The sequence below is a fragment of the Lissotriton vulgaris genome, unplaced genomic scaffold (assembly GCF_964263255.1).
Source record: "Lissotriton vulgaris unplaced genomic scaffold, aLisVul1.2 SCAFFOLD_7958, whole genome shotgun sequence".
Classification (NCBI taxonomy): Eukaryota; Metazoa; Chordata; class Amphibia; order Caudata; family Salamandridae; genus Lissotriton; species Lissotriton vulgaris.
Genome location: NW_028244250.1, coordinates 38,988 through 50,939, shown reverse-complemented (window position 1 = coordinate 50,939; position 11,952 = coordinate 38,988).

Sequence of the window (11,952 nt, the reverse complement as noted above, 5' to 3'; positions counted from 1 at the left end):
AAGTGACGCACCGGCGCCACAAGGCAATCATAAATAACACCCAAATGTAAATACCATTGATTTGCCCCCAAAATCGTTTTTTGAATAACATTTTACAAACACAGCGCAGGTCCTATGTACAAGCATTTACTTTCACTACTGAAACCTCACTGTTTCACAAAAGACAATTCCTCTATATTGCATATTTTAATATCAAGCATTTCCAAAAAACATGCCACAAACCAACAAGAAAAAATCTCAATCTGCTTCCTAATTTGAGGTAACGCAGGTGAAATAATTCTAAAACATTCAAATATATTTCTTTACAGAGGCAGACACTATTAATTCAGGTTTTAATGTCTTTATTTCGATAATAAAATCATAAAAGACAATTTTAACAAACATTTAAGACAATTTCAATATTACTACATATTACAAAATCTTATAAAAATAGTTATATCTATCAACCATATAGAATCAATATAGAATCCACAGTTAAAAAGTTATTAAACCATTATTGAAGGGAAACAAGACATTAATTTTAACCAATCTTAAAAATATGCTTAGCATTTGCTAAGAAGCACTATACAAATTACACAATTTATTTAATCATGTGGTGATTGAATTCCTTCTTGCTCTGATCGCCCATGCCCAACCTAAATATTTGGCCAAACATATCACAGTAAAATCAGTTGTATTTGTTTTTAAAGCCCATATTGCATCCGAGGATTTTTTACATTTCATGCGTTTAAAAATGGGTTTTAGCCATTTTGAGCGGGGTTCTCTATATTGAGGGCAGGCAAACAAAAAATGGCCCTCTGTTTCCTTACTCCCGGGACAGCGACTACAGAGATTAGTAGTGTTATTGCTCCAAGATGAGGTAAAGGAATTAAGGGGTAATGAGCCCACCCGAAATTGGTGGAACAGTTTTCTGTCCAATGGCCTGGAGATAAGATCCCAATATATCTCACGAGCCGGATCCAATTTAAATCTTAAAAAACGCCCCGTCAGATCTTCAGAGCTGGATGCATGTGCCAAAGAATGGCGAGTTGAGGCCCAAAATAAACTCTTAAATCCCTTTTTCGGGGGGAAATTGTTAGTGCCTGGCGAGACCCACAGATGACTAAGACCCATATCACACAGGCTCTTTTTCACCGAGTGAAGCCAGGGGATTCGCTCGGAGCCCCCGATTGCCTTCACCTCGGTTAACTCCTTTGCAAAGAGTGCCAACTCCTCCGTGGTCCACAATCGCCTCCAGGTAGACACTACTCTATACCTTGCCATGTCTGTTATTGGATGGCAACCCATGTCGTGGCAAAGAGGGATCAGTGGAGTCGATTGGGGAAGCCCCACCAGGTTGCGAAGAACCCTACACTGGATTTTGTACAAGCTCGAGAGATCCATAAAGCCCCATAACTCTTCCCCGTAGAGTGTCGCAGCATTAATTTTAACATCGTAAATTTGTAATGCGGGGGCAACCCTTTTGGTGATAGATTTCTTTTGCTCTCGCAGGAGGCAGCCAGTCAATTGGGCCAGTTTTAACTGCTGAGTCTCTATTTGTGGTTTCCAGGACAGACGGCAATCCAGAGTGACCCCCAGATACGTCATCGTGTCAACTTGTTCCAGGTTGACCCCGTTAAGTTGTACACTACTACGTATGGGTTTTTTCCTGGAGAAAACCATAAATTTAGTTTTCCCCACATTTATCTGGAGGTCATTCTGGATGCAGTATTCCTCAAAGTGATTAAGAGCCCTCTGCAGACCCCCCCTCGTCTTTGATAAGAGGAGGGTGTCGTCCGCAAAGATCAACATTGGGAATTTAGTCCCCGCCAGGGACGGCGCATCAGTGCTAGTAGACCCAAAGAATTTCACCACCTGATCTATGAAGAGTAAGAATAGGGTGGGTGCGAGGACGCACCCCTGACGGACTCCTCGTGACACTGGGAATGAGTCCGTAAATTTCCCTTGTGCCCCCCATCTGACCCTGGCGAAATTATCTTCGTGTAGTCTGATGATAATTTCCACCAATTCCCCCGGCATTCCTAGGTCCCTTAATACCTGCCATAATTTTCCCCTCGGCACCAAATCAAAAGCTGATTTCAAGTCTATGAAAGCAGCGAAGATGGTACCACCGCCAAGTATGACAGTCTTCCAGAAGATCATGCAGAACCTCAAGACCTGGTCAATGGTACTTGTACCAGATCTAAAGCCCGCCTGCAATGGGGACAATATTCCTTCAAGTTCCATCCACCCGAGAACCCTCACCAGAATCATGCGAGCAAACACTTTCTGAAAGCAGTCAATTAGGCTAATCGGGCGGTAGTTCCCTGGGTTTGATCTATCTCCCTTTTTGTATATGGGGAGAATCTCTGCCCCTTTCCATGTCTTAGGGATCCGGGCACCTCTCGCTATGGTATTAGCTATGCTTGTTAAGTAAGGTACCCAAAGGCCTATATTTGCTTTGAATAGGTCTGCCGGAATTTGATCTAACCCAGGTGCCTTCCCCCTCTTTGTTAACCCTAATGCATACTCCGTTTCTGCTTCAGTAAAAGACAGGGTCGTATTGCCAGGAATTATTACCGGCAACATAGTCGATCTGGACAAGGAGTCAACAGCTACTGTGCAGAATTGGGTAGAGTAATGTTTAATCCAATCTTCCGGGCATACATGGTTAGACGGAGTACGAAACTCACCATCCTTTCCACATTTAGCAATATCCCAGAATTTGGTCTGGTCGTTAGATTTACTGGTGTCCAGAAGGTCAGCCCAAAAATCGTCTTCCCATTCCTTCTTTGCCACCCATTGAACTTTTTTATACTTTTTCCTGGCCTCTTTAACTGCATCAGAGTCTCTAGATTTAACTTTCTCAATGAGATAACTATGGGCCTCTCTACATGCTCTATTGTACCATTTTGCTCTTGGTGGGTTCAGGTGCCCAGTATTAGGCTTACATGGTTTTGATAGAATAGTTTTAAGTTCAGAAAAACATTTGTCATGTAAGCCCATTATCTTATGTAGTTCGCCCTGGCCCCGCTCAACAGCAACAGTCCTCATAATATTTAAAGCATTTGTCACCACATTTTCAATATTGGCCTGTATCGTTACATCATTTGAAATTAATGACCACTTCACTCTCCTCCGATCATTTGATATGGTTACAACCCCTTGCCCCCTCGGGTCAGGTTCCCCTAATCTTATCTGATCACACATTTTGAATTTCAGGGACAGGGGGTTATGGTCACTTTTTGGGCGTATTAAGATTTCCATATCATCAATTACACTCCAATATTCCATTTTTATAAAGATGTAATCGATACGACTTTTCCTCACACCATTGTCAAAAGTGGGATTGGCTCCAAAGTCTGATTTGGTGCGACCATTCACAGCCCTTAGACCCCATGTAAGGCAAAAAGCTGTCCAGTTCAGAGCGGCCTCCGTTGCTTTGACTGGAATTTTATTGGAAAGTTCGGGGATTTTCCACGTGGCATCTTCTTCAAACCCCCAGTTGTCCTCCGGCAGATACAATGGCTCAATCGTACAGTGGATATCCCCTGCTAACATGATGAATGAGGCTTTATTCCAGCCCGTTAATAGTGTGTCTAAGGCACCTATCAACTTGGGGCATCGGCCGCCAGGGAGGCCTCTGGAATATATGTTAATAATAAGCATATCCTGCCCCCCTGCTTTGCTCAACCTTATAGCCAGTATATCAGGGTTATCTACATACAATTCAGCTGCTGAAAAACACCAGGACTGTTTTACCCATGTGGTTAATCCCCCAGACGCCCGCCCCTTTATACCTTTTATTGCCGGTTTAGAAAAGTTTATATATCCAGCCATGTAAAACGGAGCTGTAGCCCATGTTTCCTGCAGAAGTACAACCTCGTAATTGCCTATAAACCCCAACCAATCCTCGAATACCAGGCGTGACTTGGCTCCAGCAACATTCCAAGATACCATATGTGAAGTTGGTGAGTCTATCTCTGCATGGTTGTTGCTAGCAGAGAGAAGGGATTGGGGACTCAGTGGGCAGGTATCTGTTGGTCCAATTACTTCTGTGTTACCAGAGGTAACATTGATCCCCACAGGCCCCTTCTGTCTCCTGATATTATGGGACGTGAACAGTTGCTCCTTTGCTAATTTTGGGGTGAGGGTAAATGGGGTGTATACTCCTTCAACTTCCACTGATACTAGGTTAGGTAACTGGGTCGATGCACATAGTCAGTCAACCCATTCTAGGTCTGACAGTGCCTCAAAATGGTTATAGAGGGGAGGGTAATATTGGGGGTAGTGTATTACAGGCTCTCGAGGTCTTCCCCCTTTAACTCTCCATGGATTGTGGCCCATGTGATTATTTTGGTGTGTATGGGGATAGAAATAGCCAAGATGTAAGGTCTGGACATCACCCAAACGGGCGAATCTGGCTTTCCTTTGAATTCTATCCACTACCCAGGGGTCTCTGAATGAAACCAAAACACAGTCCCCTTCCAGGTCTTTTTCACCCTTTCCTACCCACTCAACTCTCCTTACATAGAGAATTTCGGTGTGGGACGACGGGGAAAGTGGGCGATGTTTATTCAACCAGAATGTGACCTTGTTCCGCAAATCCCCTTGGGATTCTTTAATACCCTCTCTAAGGGGGGCCACTCCTGTTAGTACAATGGTGTATTGTGACGCTTCTGGGGGTAGGTTAGCCCTTGGTGGATTTCGTGTCGTTCTGTTATCTGTCCTCTTATTCCTATCTGCATAAGGGGTTTTATTATCCCTACCCAATGCAGGTGTATGTGCTGGGGTATTTTTTTTTTGGATTGATACACCATTCGCTTGATGTTTTGTCCCCTGAGCTTTGTTGGCTGCTGATGGATGTTTAGCCTTAGATGTTTCTTTGATAGGGACTCTACTAGCAGATGGTGTTTTTACCCCCGTTTGTGATTTCTTATTTGGGTTAATAGTTGATGTCACTACGGGAATAGTTGTAGTAGTTATCCCCGTATTTAGGGTTATTCCCCCTGTGGGATTTGGGCCCCTCAACTTTGTACCAGTAGCTGTTAAGTTTTGTAAGAGGTCCATATTAATATTAATAGCTGCTTCTTAAACATCTATTTTAGCGGACATTATCCGGGTACTCTCTAAGACCGGAAGCAATAAAGTTTTAACCATTGCTTCCATTTTTGCCAACAGAACGTCATCACTACTGAGACAGGTTGGGCAGGGATTAGAAGACCCGGAATGGGCCAATGATGGACAGTACACTATTGGGGGTACTTGAATGGTCTGGGAGTGGGAGGAGCTATTTGCATGATCTATTTTAGGTTGTTTCTGTGTCATGTCTCCCTGTGGGCTTGAAACATGTTTTCTTTTTCGTGATACCTGATTGATAATTACTGGTAACGGGACAGGGGTACTGGGTAGGGTAGGGACATTTAATTGTTGGGTTCCTGGCGAACTACGCTTATCATTCTCAATGAGTAAGCTATCCACTTCTGTACTAGTCAAATTATTGTCAGAGTTCAGATCCATGTTTTCTTGTGACCTAGGTGTTGTAGTTTCGGCCCCATCCACATGGACTATTATGTCGGCGTCTGATGTAGAAATACAGTTAAACGCTGCGTTGGTTAGTGGGCTTTTAGCACGAGCCAAAGCACCTATTGAGGAGCGTTTCCCAGTGACCAAGTCCAGGGACAATCTGTGCTCAACCAGTTCAATTTCTTTTTCTAATATGCCTGTGGCTCTGGTAATAAAGGCATCTAGGGGGCCTGAAACTACACCCTTAGAAGTTTGAATATGCACTAGTCGTTGTTTACCAGATCTCAGGGTCATGTTTAGGAGCAGGTATTCGAGCCTCTGGGTACAATTTAACAAAGTATCTAAATATTAGAGCCAGGACTCTAGGCCCAACCCAACCTCGTCCAACCACGGACGGCCACAGACGGTCCCGCCCTTGTCCCGGGCTTCTCCCGGCGCCCTCCCGCGCGCTCCAGCGCAGCGGGGCTGGTCCTTCCCTTTTATTGCTGTGGGATTGGACGTGAGGGGCGGAGCCGGCAGGGAGAGCAGCCCAGGTGGCCATGGGCGCGCGGGGACTCCTGGAACTTCGAGTCCACCGCTTCTAGCTCGCAGCCCTGCCGGTCAAGAGAGCAAACCAAACCTCAGTGCCCTTAAGTCCGCTCCTAGCCGCGAAGCGGGACCCGCGAAGCGGGTCCGGCGAGCTGCAGCGGCGGAAGCAGGCAGACAGGCAACAACAGGCTCCCTCTGCTCCCTCCTCGGTCTCTGGAGCTGTAGGTCCGTTAGTGTCCTGCGAGTTTAGACAAAGGAATCCGCTGGATGCAAAGTGGGACGCCGCTATGTACTCCCAGGTGGGGGCGGAGCCGGCAGGGAGAGCAGCCCAGGTGGCCACGGGCGTGCGGGGACTCCTGGAACTTCGAGTCCACCGCTTCTAGCTCGCAGCCCTGCCGGTCAAGAGAGCAAACCAAACCTCAGTGCCCTTAAGTCCGCTCCTAGCCGCGAAGCGGGACCCACGAAGCGGGTCCGGCGAGCTGCAGCGGCGGAAGCAGGCAGACAGGCAACAACAGGCTCCCTCTGCTACCTCCTCGGTCTCTGGAACTGTAGGTCCGTTAGTGTCCTGCGAGTTTAGACAAAGGAATCCGCTGGATGCAAAGTGGGACGCCGCTATGTACTCCCAGGTGGGGGCGGAGCCGGCAGGGAGAGCAGCCCAGGTGGCCACGGGCGCGCGGGGACTCCTGGAACTTCGAGTCCACCGCTTCTAGCTCGCAGCCCTGCCGGTCAAGAGAGCAAACCAAACCTCAGTGCCCTTAAGTCCGCTCCTAGCCGCGAAGCGGGACCCGCGAAGCGGGACCCGCGAAGCGGGTCCGGCGAACTGCAGCGGCGGAAGCAGGCAGACAGGCAACAACAGGCTCCCTCTGCTCCCTCCTCGGTCTCTGGAGCTGTAGGTCCGTTAGTGTCCTGCGAGTTTAGACAAAGGAATCCGCTGGATGCAAAGTGGGACGCCGCTATGTACTCCCAGGTGGGGGCGGAGCCGGCAGGGAGAGCAGCCCAGGTGGCCACGGGCGCGCGGGGACTCCTGGAACTTCGAGTCCACCGCTTCTAGCTCGCAGCCCTGCCGGTCAAGAGAGCAAACCAAACCTCAGTGCCCTTAAGTCCGCTCCTAGCCGCGAAGCGGGACCCGCGAAGCGGGTCCGGCGAGCTGCAGCGGCGGCGGAAGCAGGCAGACAGGCAACAACAGGCTCCCTCTGCTCCCTCCTCGGTCTCTGGAGCTGTAGGTCCGTTAGTGTCCTGCGAGTTTAGACAAAGGAATCACTATTAATTGCTTCTCAAAAAAATAAAAGCCATTCATTTACCCCAAAATCGTTTTTTAAATAACTTTTTACAAACACAGCACAAGTCCTATGTACAAGCATTCAATTTTACTACTGAAACTTCACTATCTGCTTCCAAATCTTCTCCATAGAGCAAATAAGTCTAAATTAAATGAATCATTACTTACCTTTACAAATGCTTTGGGAGATTAAGAACAGTGTCAGACACACACACCAATTTTTCTTTAGCAGAGCAAAAGGTGTGCACTCAATACACTGAAACCAAGACTGGCAGAGAAAACCTCTAATTCTACACACATATGCCTCATTTCAACCAATCAAAACTCTTCCCTCACTTTTTTCAAACAAACACCCTTCCCCCTCTCAGACCTTTCTATCTGTTACCATAGAAACTCCCTCCTAACTGAACTCTTAGGTTCAAAAGTTCATTCTACAATGTTGCAAATTAAGTCAGCAAGGATGTTTGACCTCTGAATACACCAGCTTATCCAGTGCATTATTTCTTTAATTGACTTTTTCTTAACCATTCAGACTGCTTCTTTCACAAAACACAAACATGCACCCTAACTTTTAGTTTCCAACTATCTAAATCCACCAATCATTGCTTGTGATTCAAGAGAAGGGAAACTCCACAATTATTTTTTTGTAAACTCCTACTGTTCCAACTGCCATTTCATTCCCACACTTCATCTGACTGCACCAGAACCTTCTCTCACCATGTATTCTGTCTGGATTATTGGACATAGCTACACCCACTGGGCTCAAAGGTATGCAGCTAGCAGAAATTTTCTATAACCTTGATTTATCAAATGTGGAAATCAAGTGGATTGGCCAAAGAGGATTGAGATGTCACAAATTGATACCATTGGTGAAAACCTTTTTGCATCTGCCAAACCCTGACCTCTTAATAGTGCACTGTGGTGGAAATGACTTGGGCACTATGACTGGGGTTGGTCTAGAAATGCTTTTAAAGGACACCTTTGATCAATTGATGACACTTTTTCCACAAACTGCCTTGGTATATTCCAATATATGCCAAAGACAGAAATGGAATTGGTCCAACCAATTTTGTCCACAATTTGAGAAAGCACGGAAACATGTGAATAAATCTGTTTCTGCTTACATGAGAGACTATGGAATGGGTTCAATATACAACAATAACTTGCGTTACAACATGCAAGACATCTATAGAGGAGATGGTGTGCACTTCTCAGATGAGGGGAATAGAATATTCCTCCTGAGTTTAAGACTGTGCATTGGATCCTACTTGTAGGTACTTAAATCAGCCACAGAACCCAAAAGCTCTTTTCAGGGCTACCCTACTTCTGATCACTCATAATGATTTTCTTTTTCTAACTTTTTTCACTATTTTTCACCAAAGTACGCACCCCGGTACGCTCCCCGGTACGCTTCCCGGTGCGCATACCGGGCACTCCCCCCGTGAAAAATTAAAAAATGTTTTTTGGGGTGGACATAAATGGGCCTTCTAAACCCCCCTCAGAAAACCTAGAGGGTCAGGAAGTGTCTACCGTGCCCCCTTCCACCCATTCCCAACGTTGTTTGTCCTCCATCTTGTGTCTCAATTCTACCGAAACACAAAATGGAGGACTCCCATAACGCTGCCGGTGCACCTACCGGGGCGCGCACCGGTAAGCGCTCCCAAAAAAAATGTGGGAAAGTAATTTAAATAAAAACCACTGGAGACACTTACACCAAATATAGAATAGGCCCTACTACATAGCAGTCCTTAACATTTACCCAAATTTGGTGGTATTCCATTGAGCCATTTGGGCTGTAGCCCTGTCTAAATCCAGAGGTAAATTACATGACAAAAACACATATGAAACTGTTTGAATTTTCAACCAATTAAAATGTTACTTACATTTTGTACTTTTATGTGCTGACATTTGATTGGTTAAGTACATGAATATATATGAAAAATGAGAGGGAAACACAGCCATTTTGACTAACACTACCTAAGGTACATTTGGAAAGAATTTTGACAGACAACTTTCAAATAGGTAAGTTGTTAATTTGAAAGGAGAACTATGTTATGCACTTTAAATTACTTTTTGAAAACGTTTTCAGATAGTTATATACTGTCCCTCTGTAAGAGTTAGAGATTGAGATAGGCTTCTCTGTTATAATTATGGATTGAGTTAGGCTTCTCTGGTATAGTTATGAATTTACTTAGGCTTCATCACAGGCACTTTTTAATAGTTCTACTTCCTGCCTGAAACCATACACTGCCCAAAGATAACTTCACTGTTAAAAACGCACAAGTACCTGTCTAAACTTAAACCCAACAGTGCCCTATCTCTACTGATATATTTATTTTTTATGCAATTTACAGCAACAAAATGGAAGGAGAACAGAATATTTCTTTCGAAATTGTTTTGGACAACAACCCTGGAGAAAAAATTGCTGAGAATGATAACTTTGATTTTATGGATGAGTCTCTGGACCATCAATTAGTTCAGTGTGTGGAATCAATAGAATCACAGAATGAAAATGAGGACATTCCAGACAATATATTGTTAGAAGTTTTATTAAATTTTGAAAAAGAATCAGAAAAATAAATTTAGATTTAATAATCAAAAATTGTACGAGACATTATTCATTTTTATATGTAATTCATCAAGTAGTTCCAAATGTTTATAATATTAAGTGAGACATAGTATACTGTGCAACTTTTTTGTGTTACATAGTAAGTTTGCTCATAGTTACTTCCTTTCTCCCACTATATTATCTCCAATGTGTATTTAACATCTCTTTATCATCTCCTGCCTCCATATTGTTTCTGCTTTCCTGACAGACTATGGTATGAATTCAATATACCACAATAACTTCTGTAACAACATGCAAGATATCTACAAAGGAGAAGGTGTATATTAAAATTTAGACTCTGCATTGGTACCTACATGTTGGTACTTAATAAAAGAAAACAACAAAAAGAACAATTAATAAACATACAATTTTTGAAAAGTCTGTCAATCTTTTTTCCTCATGATATGCTCCCCGGTATGCTCCCCAGTCCGCTCCCCGGTGCACGTACCGGGCGCTTCCCCCACGCAAAACGAGCCCCACATCAAACCTAGGGGGTAAGGGGGGGTCTACCCTGCCCCCTTATGGTCATTTCCCCCATTGTTTTGGCCACCTCTTGTGTCTCCATCCTACCGAGACGCAAGATGGCGGCCGCTCCGGACTGTTTCGAATGTTTACAGACACCCGAGAGCCAATCAGCTTTCCGTGTGCAAGTCACGTGGCGCGCCCGGTGCCCTCCCCGGTGCGCGTACCAGGGCGCTGCCATAGATATATATATTTTTTTGAACCTAAATTACTCAAAATCCACTGGAGCACATATCTTGAGACATAGCAAAGGCACATCGGGCTACCCGTCCCTACAATTTTGCCAAGTTTGGTGGAAATCCATTCAGCCGTTCGGGCTAAAAGTGAGTTCGACCGCCCTATGGAATTTAACATGGGGAAAACACGTTTTGGGACTCCCCCTTTTATCTCAGAACCCGCTTTACGAATCCCCCCCAAACTTTCAGGGAAGGACCGGAGCTCGACGAAGCAGATTTGAAGAAATTTTCAGGCAGATTCGTCAATTGGCGCCAAAGTTATTCCAAATAGAATTTTGAGATTTTGCATTGAAAAAAATCCTAACTTTAACTACCTACTGGCGACCGCCAGTAGGTAATATATATATATATGGCGGTCGCCAGTAGGTATATATAGTTAGGATTTTTTCTCTATGGAACTTTTGAAAATTCTATGTCTAATAACTTTGGTGTTTGTGGACAGAATCGGCTGAAATTTTCAGGAAAATGGCACATTTTGTTTCTGAGCAGCCCCTGAAAATTTGGGGGGGTTCTGTCAAGGGGGGGCCGAGAAAAAAGGGGGGTCCCAAAACGCATTTTTCCCATTCATTTTTCCATAGGGCCTTTGGCCTCACTTTTAGCTCGAACGGCTGAATGGATTTGCACGAAACTTGGCAAAATTATAGGGACTGTTAGCCCGATGTGCCTTTGCTGGGTCTCAATATATGTGCTCCAGTGGATTTTGAGAAATTAACGTTTAAAAAAACAGATATATCTGTGACAGCGTCCCAGATAGCGCTCCAGATTGCGTACTTTTCGCGTAACGGAGCTTTGCGTAGCAAAGCTGATTGGCTCTCCGGTGTCTGTCAACATTCTAAACAGTCCGGTGCGGCCGCCATCTTGTCTCTCGGTAGGATCGAGAGACAAGAGGAGGAGAAAAACGAAGGGGGAATTTAATGAAAGGGGGCTAGGTAGACCCCTCTTGACCCCCTAGGAATGATGTTGGGGTTATTAAAGGGTCCCGTGGGGCAAATATTAAAAATTTGATTTTTCGCGGTAGAAGCGCTTCTCGGTTCGCGAACCAGGTCGCAAACTGGTAGCGAAACGTGAATTCGCCATTTTGTGTTTCGATTTAATTAAATTACTAGGTATAAGGGGGTACGGGAGACGTATCCTGACCCCTTATGTTTTCTGAGGGTGGCTGAGGAGGCTCATATATGTTGATACATGTCTTCCAGCGGCTGTGCGTGAGCGTTTTTTTTTTTTGCTGCGTGACGTCTGTTAACGTTCGATTCGATGGAAATCAGGAACTGTTG